Here is a 21,512-nt window from a genome sequence, read left to right as displayed (position 1 = left end):
CTACAAATCTCTTTTGAAAAACACTGCCAAACAGAGGTGTAAAACAAAGAATTTCCTATGGGAAACTGCTCTTTACTTTGATGGAGGAAACAACACATGGCTGAAATCCACGACAAATCAGACCCCCAATTCCTCCAAACAAAAATATTCTCCAAATCTTTGAAATTAGGTTGGAATTACATTTAGGTATTTAATCCTAAACACCAAATATTACAACAGTTTCATACAGTTATGGTAGGAATTTATGAAATGAAGGAAAATTTGTTATTGACTCCTGCTTTTCAAGAAAAACAGTTGAGAAAGCAAAGATATCCAGTTGAGAATGTTCTTCAGGGAGAAACATCTCAGACCTAAATAACCCTCACCCAAGTCTCAAAATCTACTTACCTTGAGGCAGATCATTGCCACTTGGATCACAGGAATAAGGTGGAGGTGGAGGTGGAAGAGGTGGAGGTGGTAAGTTTGAAGCCTCCCCCACCTCAAGAGGATAAAGAGAATAGGAAGGATAGGAAGGATAAGAAGGATAGGAAGGATGAGGAGGAAAAGGAGGAGGAAGAGGAGAAACAGGTGGTGGTGGTAGATAGGCAGCAGGAATAGGAGCAGAGAGGTATGGACAGGATGGTGAGGTGATCACTAAAAAAGAAACAAAAAGTAGCAATGCACAACCTTAATACCTTACAAGCAATAGCTCATTGTCTACTCCTCCTCCACCTCCAATATGTCGAACAACTCTAATTCTTATGTTTTGACTTAAAATAAAAAACTTGGAAGGTAAGTTGCCCATATTCTCTTAGACAAGCCAGTCAAAAACTAGGATTTATTACAGGTTACTTTTAGTTTTGTAAATTACTTGAAATTAAGATGAAAAAAAACTGAAAGTGAAGAACTTTGACTACCAAAGACTTTAAACATTAGCTAACAGGTACATAAATAAAATACCATTAAAGCAAAATTTTTACTTAGCTTAATACAAAATTAAGGATGTTTTCAGACATCTGCCACTCTTAGATCATTAAGAAGCTAGTAAGAGAGACTAAATTGCACAGATTACAGATGAAGTAATCCTTGAAGGTTTCTACTTGTAGCATTGGAGTAACATAAGGAACTCTAAATCATGATATTTCCATTTCTAAGCATGTACAGAATCTAAAACAGGCTAGCTGAAATACCTTATTCCTTTAACGTTCTACGCCTGTTACTATGTTTTAAAAACAGTATTCATATAGGAGTCAGTTTTTGACAATTAAAATATAAATATGTTCAAATATGAATACATTTCTCTATGATGATAAAGGAAACAATGCAGTTCCAACCTAGTTAAAATATCCCTATATATACATAGTATGCCAGAAAATGTGTTACATTTTTGACAAAAGGTGAGTGATAGAACCTTTCAAGTTTAACTGAATCATTTTAGCTGACTTAGAAAGTCAAGTACTAAACTTTATCATTGTTACCCGCACTTTAATTTTAATCCTGAGAAGTATAGAAAATTTAGTCTTGTTCTTCAATAAAGGTTTAAATTCAGTTTTAGAACACTTAGTTCAACTAACAGTCCACACAAGCTGAATTTGTTATCCTAGTAATTTAATGAGGAATAAGGCCAAGTATTAGAAGTAAACCACACTGTTTTCATTCACTAACATAAATATTAATAACACACTTATCTATACTCTTTATACAGTTACAGGCTAATAGTAATAGGAAATCTGTGTCTTAGGGTAATATAAAACTTGATAAACAGCTCTTTAGGGGTGATGAAACTTCTTTTTTGGTTGTGGTGTTATACAACTCTATGTATTGTGAAAACTTAAACAACTGGGCACCAAAAGACAAATTTTATTGTATCTAAGTTAAACTTTAAAAACGTGCTCAACTGTTTAGGAGTTTTGTTTTGCATATAGAAATATTCACCTGTATAGTTTTAGAAGAGGAATCTAATTTTTAGAACATCTCCAAATGCTTTGAAGACCTCATGGATTTGTTTACTCTTATTCCTCTTAAACTAGCACTCAAATCACACCATTTTAAAAAAGCAAATGGAGTAAATTCACTCAGCTGAAGACAGAATGTGGACATGATCACTAAATAAAAACCAAGTATTAGACACAGATGTAGCTAAGTAAGTTTTCATGGGCCTGAGAGGATCAACGGCAGAAGAGATACGGAGGTTAACTTTATCTGAACTCACCGTACTTGTAAGTACATAATGTAATAAACCCCCTAAGAAAAAGCTTTCATAATTTCTAGCTACTCTCTAGAGATACGTGAGCATTCTCATGCACAGTTTTAATAGGGCTCTATAGGCTTGAAGGGTATATAATTCAAGAGGTAACTCCAGGACAATTGAACTTTTGTAAAGTATTAGTGGAAACCAATGTAATGTACTAAAAATGCTTATTCTCCCTTGTCTTTGTAGGTGCAGTGTGCTTCAGGATATTTTAGGGGAGAATATGAATATGCATAGTAAGATTCGGCCTCTTACAGATCAGGCCTGGACCTAGGTGTAGTGAGGTGCAAAACTGAAGGGGCCATCAAGTTAACACTCAAAATAACCCATGGCAAGTAAAATATAAAAATTCTAAATTAAGACAGGATCCAAGCCTGCACCTGCATGACCCCCAACAATGAATGTCTCATTCAACTCACCCTAAGCCTGGCATACAGATTTTATATTTAAAGTTTCAATACTTTATCATGGATATTTTCTGCTTTAACCTTTATTTTTTAAATAGTGCATTAAAGTACTATCTTGATTATTGTGGGTTTTTGGCACTTCCTTAAATCTTGCATCCAAGGCAAATGAGTCCCTAGTCGCAGCTCTGACAAGCACCTTCGAAGTTACCAAAACTCAGTTGACAGGATTTAATGCTTATGAGGAGACTCATGTTAAAGGCAATCATAGCATCTAGTAGGTAAGAAGTGGCTTAAAACAGGATGAAATGGTGTGCCAGAGAAACACATGAATAACATAATGCAAATATGATTTGTTTCATCTAGAGGACTGACGGGAATGATAAAGAATAACTAAAAAGCAGCCATGAACTAGTAGACTTACAGCTGAGGTTCCTAAGTGACTCAAAAAACAAAAAGTAAAATAAATGAAGGCAGTATACATTTTTAGAAATATCTACATAGAACACAATTTGGCATTTAAAGAGTAAGCGTTCAATGACTGTAAGTGAGGTATTACAATGTTTAATTCAGCTGTTACTTCATTTTTTTAAGCTCAAGCATCTGCTAGAAACAGAGTGGTATTTCCTTACAATTAGCACAAAGTAGTAAAACAGGGTCTACATTAACATTTGCAGTGAAAATTTTCTACGGTAATTAACATATACTGCATGGTTTTGTTCTAGGCACTGTGCTAAACAGTTAATTTTTAAGATCAACATCAAAGAACACACATCAAATGAATTATTTTTAAGTGGACACTATGAAGGTCAAGTAAAACTTTGCCAGCCATTCAAGAAAAATTCCATGTGCCCCATCCCAATCATAACCCTCCCTTTCCCAACATAATTAACTGTTATCCTTTCATAATATCATTTCCTTATGGTCTTAAGGGTTTTGTTACCCAAATATGTGTCCCTAGATAGTTTTCTTAAGTTTATGTCTTGAATCTCATTTAAGTCTGTTGGTCCTTTCTCCACTTCTGTCATTTCCTTTCAGTTTTTTTTTTTGAAGAATCTGGGCCCTTGGACCTGTTAAATTTCCCAGTCTGGATTTTGCTGATCACATACACTTGGTGCATTTCAACATGTTCTTCCACATTTCCTGAAACTGGGCAGTTGGATCCAGGAGGCTGGATCAGACTCAGGATTAATTCCCTTGGCGCTTCTGTAAGTAACATATGACTGCCTCTGCAATCTCAGCAGCTATTTCTGCTTAATACCCATCCATTCAGTAAGGACTGCAAAATGATTATGTTCTGCCCCTTTTATTCACTGATCATATATATATATATATATATATATATATATATATATATATATGCATGTATATTAGTATTCTAACTACACACACACACACACACACACACACACACACACACACAAACATTTGCCCTCAACTACTATTTGGTTACACATTGGTTCAGTTCATATAAGGCAAGCAGGATAAATGCTTCTTTCACTTGATTTTGCAGTGTTCAAGAAAATGAACTGGTTTCCTATCATCCTCTTAAGGTAACAAATTTAAAAACATTAAGAAATTTAAAATTTAACACATTTTATGTGTTCTAACCTACTGTAATTATCATTGCTGAGGCTTAAATTATTCCATTTTTGGCCAGTGGGAACCTGTTCAAGACAGGTCCTAAGTCCTTTTGACGTGAGTCTAGTAACTCTTCCTAGCTATCTGCCATGACAAAATGATCCAGGCTAATCTTGAACATTTCTTGCAGCCATTTTTCCACAAAGCCCCCACCTTTTTTTAAGTGAGGAATAGTATTTCAAGACTACAAATTGAGTGCTAAGGTTATTCATCATTTCTAGGCCTTTTCTGTGGACAAAGCTACGAAAAATACACATTTATTTAAAGATAAAATACCTTAAGTTTATATTGATACTTTCAAATTTAGGACCACAGAAGCTTTTACTCAGCCTCTTTATCACATCTGTATTACCTTTCTTCCATATTGAGACTCCTGGTTTGCTAGGACACGAGGGGATAAAATTAGAATATCCCATACTCACTCTTGTTTTAGCCAAGATTCGTTTCAGAACAATCTGAGTGAACTTGATATGATTCATGAAAGCATTAAAAAATGCTTACCACATGGTCTCTCAACTCTCCCATTTTTAAAAATAGCTATGCTGTATCTACAATGTCTAAGTATAAGGCTGTTGCTATTACACAGTAAATTCTCAACCTCTAACCTGTTTGTATTAATTCTTCCAGTAATTATGTATTTAATACCATCAGATCTTATGCTGATATTTCTAATTGTTTTAGTAGTCTTAAAGTCAAAGCTCATTCTCTAGTACACTGATGTCCATTCAATACAACTTTCTGTGATGGCAGAAATAACACTTCTGGGATGTCCAATATAGTTGCCTCTATCTCCATGTGACTTTGAGCAGTTGACATGTGGCTGGTGACTGAGCAACTGAAAGCTTATTCAACTATTATTAACTGAAATTTAAATTGTCACATGTGGCTAGTGATTACCCTGCTTGATGGCATGGCTTTAGTAGATTCTTCAGGAAGGGCTCATGCAACTAAGATTCTCTCAATTCTTACATCTGCCTTTAGGCTTTATAATCAGTTTAATTAGATATAAAATCTTTGGTTTACATTCTTATTTATTATCTCAAATATTACTCCATTTTCTTCTGGCAGAGGCTATTAAGTTTGATGAATTGCATTTCATTTTTTTATGTCCCATAGGCTCTTTCATCTAGATTACAAAAGGACTTTTTCTTTAAAGTCCAGACATTTTACTAGAATGTTCTGCTGTTGCTTGCTCTGGGTCAATATTCTCAGGTAAGCAGAGTGCTGTTTCAGTACAGTTTTAAAGCTTTTTCAATTTCATAAAAGTTTTCTGAATTACAGGTGTTACCATTTGTTCTTTCTCCTTACTTTGGTTTTCTTCCTCAGGGAGGACTTCTACAGTGTTTAGTCTCCTCTGCCTATGTTTAATACATCACTTTTGATTTTTTTAATCTTCCTTTTCTTCATTTTAGATTTCCCTTCTTTCTTACATCTTTCTCTTAAAGCATTATCTGTTGTATATTTTTGGTCATGTTTGTTATAGTTTTGCCTTCATTACTGAAATTACTTTCTTCCATTTCTAATGCTTTCCTGAAGTCTGTCACATATGAGTTTTTCTAACTCATTTGCTATTTTTCTACCATTTTATTAATGTCTTTAGCTCATTCTGAAAGTTAATTAAGTAGGCATATTTCTGACCTACCTCATGCCTTTAGGGATATTATCTTTTTTCCCCTCAAAATATCTTTGTACAGAATTTTATTTTGCACTTTTCTTCCATTCATTTTTAAGTGAAATTATTTTTCATGAACTTTAGAATGAGTACAGGTAAGCTTTTCTAACTTCATAGGACTTTATTTTCTTGTGCAGTATTAAAAACCACGAATGCTTTCTAGGATGCCTTGACTCTGTTCTCAACTTCAATCAGGACCTGCTCTTTTTACTATACTGATCAATTTTGATTGCACTCTCAGCAGTTTCTCCTTGGAATGTCAGTTTTGAGTGTTCTTAGGGGCTAAATTGTTCCAAGCCCTTCAATTCCTTTACCATGTACCCAAAGCACTCACCCAGTATTGGAGAGGTCAAATCCCTTCCCAGTCTTAGCTGCTCCTTCCAAATTGGCTGCCTCACTTTCCCATGAATTATTAGCTCTTTTGTAGTTCTCCTGTTCTCAGGTCCATCAGACAACAGCCCTAGTGCTTCTGTTTTCTTGCACCCACACAGACCTGATAGCATGCAAGTCTTGTGACTGGTGGTTTGTCCCGACCTGTTTAAATCTGGGGGGTTCAGGGTGATGCTTTGGTCTCCTAGTTTTGTTGTAAGTATTGTCCATGGTTTGGATTTGCTATTTCCATTTTTATTTGAAGACTCAGATTGAAAACTTATGTTGCTGACATTACCTTTCCAGAATTCTGAGAACTTTAAATTACTATCAGATCAGAAAGGTTCAAAAACTTACCCAAAGTTACACAGCTACTGAGTTGTTAAACCAAAATTCAAGCCTAGATTTCTTAAATTCTGGAACCCATAATTCTTTATTACAACATTCATGGGAAAATGATTCATTATATGGGAAGTATTTTATAGCAAACTTTTTACAAATTATCTGTGAAGGGAGAAACATCTCTAATTCCTGTACAATAAAACTTGACTCAAAGTTTAAGAAACTTGTGAAGTCCTCTAAACTCTCAGTGGTGTAGCAAAATAGCTACAAAATCATATCAAAGCGAAATTTGCAAGAAAAAAACTGAAACTCTGGCTCTTAATATCACGGATTCCTCAACTATAGAACATACTTTATTAACTAGCTTAAATTTAATACTGGTTATTAAAGTAATCCTATCTAATCACTAGAATTGTTGTATGTTCATGTTCGTGAATAGCAAAAGAGGTTTCCAAAGTAGCAACCACTGATAACCTACCTGGCCTGCCTTGTGTAGGTGGAGATACAAATAGAGGCTGCATAACATTCTCTGAGGGAACTGAAGTGGTATTAGCAGCTTTATTAGCTGCTGCACAGTTTGATAAGACTGAAGCTGGAACATTACTGGCACAGGAAGCTGCAACTCCTGCAGAATTTACCAGCACCTGTAAGTGTGGAAGAAAGTTTAAAACTCTAAGTTCAATTTTTCAAATAATATTGGTCTCTTACCTCATCCTAAATTTCATGAATTAGTATTCTGACTACTAAAACATCGAGAAGTCAATCTTTACGTAAACTCTGTATGGGAAGGAAGTTTTGGGAAGTTTTAGTAAATGACATAGACTTGACAGGTAATTTGTATTAGCTTACTCATTATACAAGAGATCCAGAGTAGAATATGAGTAGTCTAATGCCAGCACACAGAACCGTGTCGTGATCACAATAGATGCTCAGTTTGTTGAATGAATTTACTACTCATTGTGCCAGGCACCACAAAGTACAATAATACTTAATATAGAAATATAAGCAGCTTCTTGAAAGTATGATGAAGGGCAAAGTGAACAAGAGGAAAAAAATCATTTTCCTCTTTTCAGACCATTGCAACTGCTTGATAACACAATGAAGATTACCTTCTGGGGGTAGTTGTATGAGGTAACTGTGTCCTGAGGAGACATAGAACATGGTCCTCTGTCCTGAAGAGACTTTAATGAATACAGAAATATAGTTAAATAAAGGGAAATCAAGAAACCAAACAACATATTAATAAAAAAATCTGCTCTGTTTCAACATCTCCTAAAATTAAGCGAATATGGTATATCCTCAAAGTATTCAAATTTGGAAGTGACTACTAAGGTAATATTCCAGAAGGTATCAATCTGCTGCCTGACTGAGGTGACTGCTCTATTTCTGATCTACAGAGATCCTGATCATATGCAACTCTAGTCCCAACGTAGATACTAAAATAAAATGGAGGACTGTAATGTATACACTTTCTTCGTGGCCTTCCTTGCCTTAGAAGCTTCAACATCAGTAGGACCAGCAGCTATTCTTTTTAATAAAATGCTGAAGTGGTAGGTAGATGCAAGATAAAGGTAGAAAACATTGTTTAGTGCTGTAAGAAAGCAAATGTAGATGATCAGGTGTGTGCCTGTAGACTATGTGTTAATCCAAGCTTGACAAGGGCAACAAAACCTCCATGGATGCAAAGGATTTCTCTCAAAACAGAGGGTGTGAGGTTTTAAGCCTCACATCTGTTGATCCCCAATTCCTCACCTGATGGCCCCCCTGCGACTGTGCCTGTATTAGGTTGTTCCTCCCTTGAGGAATCTTACCCGTCTCTGGCTAACCAGTCATCTTCCGGGGCCATACAGGGAAATGTAACGGTGAGAGAGAAGCAATATTGTTTGAAAAGGTTAGCTTTTTACTTCTTTGCAGATTTATGCCCTGTGGGTTTTATGCCCAGCATTTGTCTTGAGGTATCTTTACCACTTGTAAGAATTATGACACTCAGTAAATTCGATACGAGGCACAAATACTATTTAAGGGTTGTAATTAGGAAGGAAGAAGAAAAACTATAGAAGTAGCAGACGGAAGAAAACATGGGAAGATTGGTTATTTCTTTGACATATCTTCTTGTAGAGTAACTTAAGCATGTATGGGTTTTAAACTACTAATTAAATTGGGCACATACATTAACATAATAATACAGTTACATATACAAATAATACAAAGCAGACCTACAATTACCAGCCATCTCCATTGAAACCAAGAAAACCAGTTAGGCACCCTAAGCATTTGTGAAAACTTATCTATGATATGATGGATATTGTCAAACTGAATTTGAATAGTTTGAGAAAATCAGACAATTTAAAACAACACATTCTTGGGAACTGTTCACTTCCCATATGTTCTTTTAACAGTAGATAGTCTGTAGTCTCAAGATTTTGGAGAACTGCAACTTGCACTTCTCCTAATTCTTGGTTGAGTTCCAACAGTATAGATCCAGTCAAATTTGTTATTTTACTATATGCAAAGTCCAGCTTAGATATCTACCCCTTCATTCCAATGGCAATTCCAGGAACCAGTGGGATGAATGCAGCTACAACTGCGACCGCGCCAGGATCTTTGTTGACATTTTTTGATGATCATCTTCTGGAATGACTCTTCCAGAGTATGTTGATGTTGGAACTTCTTCATATCGTATCTTAGTTCATTTCCTGGGTAGCCAAATTGAGCTTTGATCCTCTGTATAAACACAAACTGACCCTTTGCCCACACGTTGATATGCCCGTCATACCATTGTGAAGAACTTATTGGAGGTCACCACACAGGAACTGCTTTTTTTTTTTTTCAGAGAAAGGAATATTATCAGAAAAATGTACTTCCATAGCTGATCATCTGATACCCTTTAAATGATCAAAATTAAGGGTATTTAAAGCATGCAATAATCATTGATTTACAGTTAGTTTTATCCTATCAGGGAGTGATCCCCCTTTCTTTTTTTTTCTTTTTGTTATCATTAATATACAATTACATGACAAATATTATGTTTACTAGGCTCTCCCCTATACCAGGTACCCCCTATAAACCCCTTTACAGTCACTGTCCATCGGCATAGCAAAATGCTGTAGAATCACTACTTGTCTTCTCTGTGTTGTACAGCCCTCCCCTTTCTCCCACCCCCCATTTATGCATGCTAATCTTAATACCCCCCTTTGCCTTCCCCCCTTATCCCTCCTTACCCACCCATCCTCCCCAGTCCCTTTCCCTTTGGTACCTGTTAGTGCATTCTTGGGTTCTGTGATTCTGCTGCTATCTTCTTCTTTCAGTTTTTCCTTTGTTCTTATACTCCAAAGATGAGTGAAATCATTAGGTATTTCTCTTTCTCATCTTGGTTATTTCACTGAGCATAATACCCTCTAGCTCCATCCATGTTGCTGAAAATGTTAGGATTTGTTTTCTTCTTATGGCTGAGTAATATTCCATTGTGTATATGTACCACATTTGCTTTATCCAATAATCTACTGATGGACACTTAGGTTGCTTCCAATTCTTGGCTATTGTAAATAGTGCTGCGATAAACATAGGGGTGCATCTGTCTTTTTCAAACTTGAGTGCTGCTTTCTTATGGTAAATTCCTAGGAGTGGAATTCCTGGGTCAAATGGTAAGTTTATTTTGAGCATTTTGAAAAACCTCTGTACTGCTTTCCACAATGGTTGAACTAACTTACATTCCCACCAGCAGTGTAGGAGGGTTCCCCTTTCTCCACGACCTTGCCAACATTTGTTGTTGTTTGTCTTTTGGATGGCAGCCATCTTTACTGGTGTGAGGTGATAGCTCATTGTAATTTTAATTTGCATTACTCTGATAATTAGCAATGTGGAACATCTTTTCATATGTCTGTTGGCCATCTGTATTTCTTTTATGGAGAACTGTTCAGTTCCTCTGACCATTTTTTAAGTGGATTGTTTGTTTTTTGTTTGTTGAGATGGATGAGCTCTTTATATATTTTGGATGTCAAGCCTTTATCGGATGTGTCATTTTCAAATATATTCTCCCATACTGTAGGGTTCCTTTTTGTTCTATTGATGGTGTCCTTTGCTGTACAAAAGCTTTTCAGCTAAATATAGTCCCACTTCTTCATTTTTGCTATTGTTTTCTTGCCCAGGGAGATATATTCAAGAAGAGGTCACACACGTTTATGTCTAAAAGGTTTTTGCCTAATTTTTTTTCTAAGAGTTTTATGTTTTCATGACTTACATTCAGGTCTTTGATCCATTTTGAATTTACTTTGGTGTATGGGGTTGGAATATGGTCTAGTTTCATTCTCCTACATGTAGCTGTCCAGTTTTGCAAGCACCATCTGTTGAAGAGACTGTCATTTTGCCTTTGTATGTCCATGGCTCCTTTATCAAATATTAATTGACCATATATGTTTGGGTTAATACCTGGAGTCTCTAGTCTGTTCCACTGGTCTGTGGCTTTGTTCTTGTGCCAGTACCAAATTGTCTTGATTGCTATGGCTTTGTAGTAGAGATTGAAATTGGGGAGTGAGATCTCCCCTAGTTTATTCTTCTTTCTCAGGATTGCTTTGGCTATTCGCCGTCTTTGGTGTTTCCATATGAATTTTTTAATTATTTGTTCCAGCTCATTGAAGAATGTTGCTGGTAATTTGATAGGGATTGCATCAAATCTGTATATTGCTTTGGGCAGGATGGCTATTTTGACGATATTAATTCTTCCTAGCCATGAGCATGGGATGAGTTTCCATTTGTTAGTGTCCCCTTTAATTTCTCTTAAGAGTGACTTGTAGTTTTCAGTGTATAGGTCTTTCACTTCTTTGGTTAGGTTTATTCCTAGGTATTTTATTCTTTTTGATGCAATTGTGAATGGAATTGTTTTCCTGATTTCTCTTTCTTTTGGTTCATTGTTAGTGTATAGGAAAGCTACAGATTTCTGGGTGTTAGTTTTGTATCCTGAAACTTTGCTGTATTCCAGTATCAGTTCTAGTAGTTTTGGAGTGGAGTCTTTTGGGTTTTTTATGTACAATATCATGTCATCTGCAAAGAGTGACAGTTTAACTTCTTCTTTACCAATCTGGATTCCTTGTATTTCTTTGTTTTGTCTGATTGCCATGGCTAGGACCTACAGTGCTATGTTAAATAACAGTGGGGAGAGTGGGCATCCCTGTCTAGTTCCCGATCTCAGAGGAAAAGCTTTCAGCTTCTCGCTGTTCAGTATGATGTTGGCTGTGGGTTTATCATATATGGCCTTTATTATGTTGAGGTACTTGCCCTCTATTCCCATTTGCCGAGAGTTTTTATCATGAATGGATTTTGAATTTTGTCATATGCTTTTTCAGCATCTATGGAGATGGTCATGTGGTTTTTGTCTTTCTTTTTGTTGATGTGGTGGATGATGTTGATGGACTTTCGAATGTTGTACCATCCTTGCATTCCTGGGGTGAATTCCACTTGGTCATGGTGTATGATCCTTTTGATATACTGTTGAATTCGGTTTGCTGATATTTTATTGAGTATTTTTGCATCTACGTTCATCAGAGATATTGGTCTGTAATTTTCTTTTTTGGTGGGGTCTTTGCCTGGTTTTGGTATTAGGGTGATGTTGGCTTCATAGAATGAGTTTCGGAGTATTCCCTCCTCCTCTATTTTTTGGAAATCTTTAATGAGAATGGGTATTATGTCTTCTCTGTGGGTCTGATAAAATTCCGAGGTAAATCCCTCCGGCCCAGTGTTTTTGTTCTTGGGTAGTTTTTTGATTACCATTTCAATTTCTTTGCTCATAATAGTTTTTTTTAACTTTTGTGTTTCTTCCTTGGTCAGTCTTGGAAGGTTGTATTTTTCTAGGAAGCTGTCCATTTCTTCTAGGTTTTCCAATTTGTTGGCATATAGGTTTTCATAGTAGTCTTTAATAATTCTTTGTATTTCTGTGGAGTCTGTCATGATTTTTCTGTTCTCTTTTCTGATTCTGTTGATTCGTGTTGATGCTTTTTTTCTCTTAATAAGTTTGGCTAGAGGCTTATCTATTTTGTTTATTTTCTCAAAGAACCAGCTCTTGTTTGGTTGATTTTTGCTATTGTTTTATTCTTCTCAATTTTGTTTATTTCTTCTCTGGTCCTTATTATGTCACTCCTTCTGCTGAATTTAGTCCTCATTTGTTCTTCTTTTTCCAGTTTCGATAATTGTGATGTTAGACTATTCATTTGGGATTGTTCTTCCTTCTTCAAGTGTGTCTGGATCACTAAATACTTTCCTCTAAAGACTACTTTTGCTGCATCCCACAGAAGTTGGAGCTTTGTGTTGTTGTTGTCATTTGTTTCTTTATATTCCTTGATCTCTATTTTGATTTGTTCATTGATCCATTGATTATTTAGAAGCATGTTGTTAAGCCTCCACGTGTTTGTGAGCCTTTTTGTTTTCTTTGTAGAATTTATTTCTAGTTTTATACCTTTGTGGTATGAAAAATTGGTTGGTATAATTTTAATATTTATGAATTTACTGAGGCTCTTTTTGTGGGCTAGTATGTGGTCTATTCTGGAGAATGTTCCATGTGCACTTGAGAAGAATGTCCTCAAAACATAGTAACTTCCTTGAAAGAACAATCCTTGTTAGTCACACCTTGCTACTTTGGCCATATTCTATTTGATAGAAAAATGTTTTCATGTGCAAACCTGACTGGGCCACAGTGTACTGAGATATTTGGTCAAGTATCTGGTATTTCTAGGTAAGATTAATCATTTGAATGGTAAAATGAGTAAAGCAGATTTTTCTGTCTAGGATAGATAACGTTTTCCAATCAACTGAAGACCTGAATAGAGCACAAAGTATAATATGGAATTCCTCCTACCTATTTGAGCTAGGACATTAGTCCTTCTGGCTTTTGGAATCACAGTGAAAATCAGGTCTCCCTGGGTCTCTAGATCAAGGCTCCTGGCTTTCATACTGGGAATTGAGCCACTGGGTCTCCACCTTGCTGTATGCAGATAATAGGGCTTGTCAAACTCCATAATTTTGGGTAAAGTAATTCCTTATAGTAATTCTATTTGCATAAATGAAGATTTACATTTATACATATTGTTTCTGTTTCTGTGAAGAACTCTAAATAAAAGGAAATCATAAGTACAGCCTACATTAAAGGCAACAATTGCAAATTTTTCAACTACCTTACACATCATGCTAACAGGTAAGCTTTTTATCTCCATAATTTTAAAAAATTGCAACAGCAATCAGACCACATGCCTTTTAATCAGAATTAAAAGGCATCCAGATTGGTGTGAAAGAAGTTTAACTGTCGCTGTTTGCAGATGACATGATATTGTACATAAAAAACCGTAAAGAATCCACTTCATAATTACTAAATGTAATATCCGAATTCAAAGTTAAAGGATACAAAAATAATACACAGAAATATGTTGCATTCCTATACACTAGTGATGAACAGGCATAAGGAGAAATCAGGAAAACAATTCAATTCACAACTGTATCAAAAAGAAAAAAATACCTAGGAATAAACCTATCCATGGAAGAGAAGACCTTGTGAGTAAAATTGTAATATTTCCAGAATGTCTCACCTGGCTTCGGTGCATTCAAATAACCTCAGTGCTGGAGAGAAATTCATCTCCTTGTCAGTGGGTAATTACCTGTGCAACCATGAGTGTATGAACCTGAGAGGTTAGGGGAAAGGGTTTGCTTGGTTGCTTCTTCAGAGCAAGGAAAAGAGACGGTGCTGGACTGTATTATGTAAGCAATAAACAGGTTTTAAACTTTATTTATCCCTTTGATCTTGGTTTTTAGCGATATTTTACCCTGGGATTTCCTCCCTGTGGACTTAGAGACATACACAATGAAAACTACAAGACACCCCTGAGAGAAATGAAAGAAGATACCAATAAATGGAAGCACATGCTGTGTTCATGGATAGAATTAGAATAGTCAAAATGGCCATCCTGCCTATAGCAATCTACAGATTAAATGCCATCCTTACCAAAATAGCAAAAGCATTCCACAACAAGCTAGAGCAAACACTTCTAAAATTCATATGGAATACAAAAGACCCTGAATACCCAAAGAAATCCTGAGAATGAAGAATAAAGCTGGGGGAATTATGCTCCCTGACATCCAGCTCTATTACAAAGCCATGATAATCGAGAGAATTTGGTCCTGGCATAAGAACAGACACATAGACCAATGGAACAGGCTAGGCAGTCCAGATACAAAACCAAGCAAATATGGTCAAATAATATACGATAAAGGAACCATGGATATACAATGAGGAAATGGCTGGTTCTTCAACAGCTGGTGTTAACAAAAGTGGGCAGCTACATGAAAGAGAATGAAACTGGATTATTGTCTAACCCTATACACAAAACAAAACTCAGAATGGAGCACAGACCTGAATGTAAGACATGAAACCATAAAACTGTTAGAACAAAAACATATGCAAAAATCTCTTACATATAAACAACTTTTTCCTGAACGCATCTCCTCAGGCAAGGAAAGCAAAAGCAAAAATGAACAATTGGGACTATATCAAGCTAAAATCTTCTGTACAGCAAAGGACACCATCTGTAGAACAAAAAGACATCCTACCGTATGAGAGAATATATTTGTAAAAGATATCTGACAATGGGTTAATATCCAAAATATTGAAGAACTCACACACCTCAAAACCCAATAAAGCAAATAACTCTATTAAAAAATAGGCATAGGACATGAACAGACACTTCTCCAAAGAAGACATTCAGATGGCCAACCGGCACATGAAAACGTGCTCCACATCACTAATCATGAGGGAAATGCAAATTAAAACCACAATGAGATATCACCTCACACCAGTTAGGATGGCCAACACAGAGAAGATTAGGTGGGGTTGGAGGAGGGTACATGGTTAATAAACTGAGGATTTACTGGACTGAACAATGTCAGACGAATTTCTTTGTTGCAGAGCTTTGCAGAACCTTTAATATGTTCATTCAGTCTTCAAAGATCTTTACAATGTGCATTACTTATATGGCCAAGGAAGGCTTGCTTTAATGAGTATCTTGCAATTTTGGAAATGTCCCTCTAGATGAACAATCACTTCTATAAGTATTGTTATGATTATAAGGCAAGTCAAACTACTACACTTTATCAAAAGATCATCTTTAAAGACATAAGAACAAGGATCTGCATCTTCCCATCTTTCCTCCTTTAATTTGGCTTTGTAGTTCCATTCCAAGTAATACATTATTAGTGATCATAAAAGATTGCACGTAGGGCACTTTCCACTTCACAGTGAACTTCCCCCCTTCCTCTTTCTGCTATCTACACATCCTACTCAATAAGAACTAGAAAGATCTGTATTCTCATCTCCATATTAAAAGGATGCAAAAAAAATGAATCCCATAGAAACTGAGCTTCAAAGTCACACTCAGTCAGTGACTGAGCTGGTCACTGGAGACCAAGCTTCCCAACTCTGGACTATACCCATGGCAAAGCCTGTTCCTCTTCTCTCCCCACTGGTCCTTCCCTCCCTATCAGGTGCTGCATTTATCTCACTGTGCATCTGAAGGTGGGTGGTAATGCTGTGGACTCCTTTCTGGCTCGATTTGGGCCTTTTCTTTCATCTGCTATTTGAATCATGCACTTCTCTTATAGGAGAGAAGAATCTTCAAAAGGGGCGGAAAAAGACTAGGAACAACAAATGCTGATGAGGATGTGGAGAAAGGGAACCCTCCTAGAGTGCTGGTAGGAAGGTAAACTAGTTCAACCATTGTAGAAAGCAATATGGAGGTTCCTCAAAAATCATAAAATAGAAATACTATCTGACCCAGGAATTCCACTCCTAGAAATTTACACTAGGAATGGAGGATCTCAGATTCAAAAAGATATGCACCCGCGTGTTTACTGCAGCACTATTTACAGTAGTCAAGATAGGGAAGCAAACTAAGTGTCCATCAGTAGATGAATGGATAAAGAAGAGGTGGTACGTATACACAATGGAATATTATTCAGCTGTAAGAAACAAACAAATCCTACCATTTGCAACAACATGGATGGAGCCAGAGGGTATAATGCTCACTGAAATAAGTCAGACAGAGAAAGACAAGTGCCAAATGATTTCCCTCAATTGTGGAGTAGAGCAATGAAGCAAAACTGAAGAAACAAAATACCAGGATACTTGTAGACTCCAAGAAGGGACTAGTAGTTACCAAAGGGTAGGGGTGTGGAAGGGTTGGTGGGGAAGGAGAGAGAAGCTGATTGTGTTGTATCATGATTGGTGCACATGGTGTCTGTGTGGAGTCACAGGGAAGACAGTGTAGCTCAAGAAGACAAATAGGGAGTCTATGGCATCTTACTACATTGAGGCACAGTGACTGCAATTGGATAAGGGGGGTCGACTCAATAAGAGTGAATGTAATAACCACGTTTTTCATGTGAAAGCTTCATAAGAATGCATATCAATGATACCTTAATAAAAAATAATAATAAATAAATAAAATTAAAACAAGAAATTTACTGCTCTGGTCACCTCCCAGGAGAGCAGCTTGGTTTGAGAACATATCAATTAAAACTACCTGCCCAGCTCCGCAAGTTGGGCTAAGTTATTGTCTGCTAAAGAGTACATAAAGAATCTTTCTTCTTATTTTCCTGAATGGTAAAATGCAATTTTATCTTGAAGAAGGAATCCTTCTTGTATTTCACTATGGTGTTTACAGCTGGGCCTGCATGCTAAATTCGTTGCGAAGGTTACTAATTACTTGATAAGGGCTAAAGGAGAAAAAACAGCTTATAGATAGGTTAATAAGATCTGGGCCTGCATGTTTAACAGAATAAAGACATGGGCTATGCTTGACATACGTTCCTTTATCTCAGTAACATTCAAACATTGCAGGCCAAGTTACTCCTGGCTTGCTGAGCATTAAGTGAGTAACTCATTAACTCTGAGTCTTTTTTAGTGGGCTTTCCTGCCGGGGACCAAAAGGACCCCCCACCCACAAAATGGCGAACTCCCCGCTTCTCTTCCGGGTCCTCTGCTCCCGCCGGTGCCAGCCAAGGCCCAATCACCCCTCTACACCTTCCCGCCGGCGCCACCTAAGGTCCAATTATCTTCTGACCCACTACTTCCTTGCTAACCTGTATATTTTGAGCCTGCAAACAATAAACTGTGCCAGCTTGATCAGACATCCTGTCTTGCTGGTCGTGCTTTGTGTCCCTTGCTTGTTTCATTTCTGCAGGTTTCTCCTTTTGGCCCTCGTTGATAGTCCCGAGGGACGGGACACTTTACTGGACTTTTTCCTCTTTCCACCCCACTCATATCTATTTTCCTAACACGTATAAGTAATCATCCACTTTGGCTCACCCATGTCTCTGGGAACTCAACTGCAAAAAGGGTCTCCACCAAACCTCCCAATCCAGGCATATACCCTTGCTCGCCCCACCTTGTAATCAGCTATTGATATGGAAATGTACTACTTTTCTCCACCCTTGGAAACACTACTGATATGGAGATGTACAAAGGCCAGACAAGAGATTCTGGAAATACTGCAATTTGACCCACATTTATGTCTGTTGTTAGGGCTAATTTTCACATACATACATAAGACCTGTCAGAAACATAGCTTTGAAACAGGAATGGTGGGTGTAGTCAGAGTAGGGTGAGGGCCTCCGGGAAAAGCAGGGTGGAATATTTACAGTCAGAGCCATGTAACAATGGGCAAAGAAGTTCCTACTGAAAGTTTGTGCTAAGCACTTTGCAAATTCAAGATCACACTAATTCTCTTGGGTAAAGATACAGACATCTTCAGTGAGATCAGTGAAAGGTCAAATGGCCAGGAGCAACTTGGCCTTGAATGTTTGAGTGTTCTGCAAGGGTATCAGCATAACCCAGGACTCTGCTGTCAGCCCTAGCAATCAGACTATGTCCCAGCCCACCTTTAGGACAGGGCAGGTGATGCAATCCCACATCCCTAAGTTTCTTTCATGTTCTCGAAAAATCCTCAACTGCCTATAAAACCCCCTAGACAATGCACCACTATGGACTCTCTTGTCCTCTCCTGGTGTGAGCCGAGAGCTCTGTCCTTTCACTTTATCTCTAAATAAAAGCCTGTACCTTGCTCTACTTCCTTGAGTGTTTGTGAAGCTCATTCTTCGGCTTCGTCATCAGGAACCCCTGCATCATCTTCTAAGTCTCAGACTCACATTTTGTGCTACTCTAAATGAAAAGGAAATGATGCGAATACACCTCCCTAGTGCTCCATAGCATGAACTCACCAATCTCAGAGTTCAAAAAGGTCTTTAATATTAGGAAGATTAGTTTCTCAGGAAAGCATTTTGCAAATTTGTGTAATCTGGTTTTCACGATGACTGACAAGTGCCACTGGCCATGGTTAGCAAAGGGTCAGGCATGTCCTATGTCCTGAAATGCAGTGAACAGTTAGTTCTTTACAATCTTTCACATGGGTGAAAATGCAAAAACCCTTTCTGTCAGAACTCTGCTTTTCATATAAATACAAAGTATTTTGACTAGTCTCAACATATTAGGATATTTTTAGGAATAGGAATGCCATATAATTGTAAATACATATTTCCACCATTTTGGAAAACATTAACTCTGTTTACATAAGCAATTATGAACACATTGTATTTGTATATGTGGACATTTACATATTAAATAATTTTTATGTATATTCCTTTTATTTTGTTGTGTTAGATCATTTTGGGGAGGAAATGCATTAGGGAATTTAGTTTATATCATACCTTTTAATCATATTTATGCATTAAGTTCACAATGGTAAGTGTCCTGGTTTTTTACTTGCTGAAAAAACGTTTATGTAAGCTAGCTTTAAAGCTAGAAGTTGAAAAAGCAGTAAAGAAACTTGATCCAGTCACATTTGAGTGTTTTAAAACTGAAAAAGCAGAAATATCTTTTATGTGACAAATGTTTTGAGAATGTAATATGAATCCCAGCAGCAGGACACCCATGGAGGATGGTGCAGAACCTTGCATATTTAATTGTTTCCCTAAGAGGAATGTTAGTGCATTTCTTACACAGAAGCTGCTGCTCACTTGAATGTTCTCTTTCATTTGAGGGGCCTATGGCGCTAAATCTGAACTAAGGAACCTAAGAGAGAAGTGATTCTTCTGACAACAGTAGCTCACTTCCTTCCATTCCAAGCCTATGTGGACAAGCACAGTTCTTTCAGCAGGTGGATTATGCCCATCCAAACAGCACTAAAGCCGTTGGGCCCCAAGAGTATCATCCACAACCTCCAGGGCCCAGTGGCTTTGGACAGCAGTGCAGCAGTAGAAGCTACAGAGCCTACACCACCGGAGAAAAACGAAATGCCTCCTGCCAAGAGGAAGGAGAGGAGGAGATGGGATGGCACTTTACCTAATCGTCATTCACCTTAAAGTAGTTTCATTGTCCCCTCACCAAATAACGGGTGGCCCCCAGAGCATGGGTTACCTCTCGGCCGCTGCGAAAGCAGAGAGGCCTTGGGTTCCTGCCCAAGACCCCAGCATCCTAAACCATTCAGACGGGCAGCTTCCCACAGCCAGCTGGAATACCCCCTCCGATGTTCCTCAACCTGAACATCCTCTGCAGACTCTACCCACAACGTCTTTTCTTTCCCCTCCCAGAGTATTCTACTCAAGCCACTGTTGACTTCTGCACAAACTGGCCACGCACCCGACGACACCTGAGGTCACATGAATCAAACGTTATTTGGGTGTTTTTTCTGTATTTTTTTTATTAAGGTATTATTGATAGACACTCTTACTTAGGTTTCACATTCACATGAAAAGCAGTGTGGTTACTACATTTACCTCTATTATCAAGTCACCACCCATACCCCAGTGCTGTCCAGTCACTGTCCATCAGCACAGCAAGATGCCACAGATTCACTGTGTGCCTTCTCTGTCCTACGCTGTTCTCCCGGTGATCCCCTCACACAATGCGTACTATGGGTATTTTAATAGTCTTGCATAGGAAAAACTTCCCAAAGGCAGACGAGGGCTAGTAAAAACGTAAACATTTTGTGTGAATTCTGACTACTGGAAGGGAAAAGGAAAAGAGCGCTAGCTCAGTAAAGAAGGAAACCTACGAAAACACGGAGGAGAAGAGGAGTTAAAGGGGATTTGGCACTACGTTTAAGCTCTCGCGATAGTTCGAAGAATGACGGCTTATTCTCAGCTCCCAAGAAGTCCAAGACGTTGCCGAAGGACGGAAGAAATAAAGCTCTCGCGAGTTCTGAGAGCTTTAGGGAAACGCGATTAACCAGAAGATCCTAACGCGATTTAGTCATTTATACGTAAGAGGGGTGGTGCCGGGAGAACGTAAGAGGAATACACAGAACGGACAACGCTGGACCGAAGGTGGAAAGCTCCGGTTTCTTGGTTCGCTTCTGGCATGAGTGAGCTTGAGCGGGTCCACCAGCAGGTAAGGAGAAATGTGCCTTCTGGGCTGTTTGCGTGCTCCCCCTTCCCTGCTTAAGGTAGCCTATGGCGTAATGGAAACTAGACGCCTTGAAGGAAACTGTGGCTTGAGGTGAGTGGGAGTCTAGGCGGTGAGAAAACCCTATTAAGCTTGTGCAGAGGCGGCGGCAGTATTTCCGGCTTTCACTGTTACTAGGGACAGGCTCGACTCAGGTATCTTACCCGGCTGCCCACAGTGGCTGGCGGCTTCTGTATGTGTGCACGTGCAGTCTCCCAGAGGTGCACGTGTGCTGCGATAACTAATTAGTAAATGGATGGAAGTACGCGAAAGGGTACGAGAGGCTTGGTTGTCATTGGTCGGCCTTGATTAAAGCTTGGAAGTGTCGTTGGTGTGCGCATGAGAGTAGTTGGCGGCCGCGGAATGTGAGAGCGTCGGGAA

At 38.0% G+C, this 21,512-nt stretch overlaps 1 pseudogene; it reads right to left on the bottom strand.

Moving 5' to 3' along the window:
* Window positions 1-21,472, bottom strand: part of LOC130682175 (putative bifunctional UDP-N-acetylglucosamine transferase and deubiquitinase ALG13) — a 30,438-nt pseudogene extending 8,966 nt beyond the window's left edge.
* Window positions 21,473-21,512: the final 40 nt, after the last annotated feature.

The sequence above is a fragment of the Manis pentadactyla genome, chromosome Y (assembly GCF_030020395.1).
Source record: "Manis pentadactyla isolate mManPen7 chromosome Y, mManPen7.hap1, whole genome shotgun sequence".
NCBI classification, from domain to species: domain Eukaryota; kingdom Metazoa; phylum Chordata; class Mammalia; order Pholidota; family Manidae; genus Manis; species Manis pentadactyla.
The sequence above is the reverse complement of the archived record's forward strand: the minus strand, read 5'-3'. Positions and strand labels throughout refer to the sequence as shown.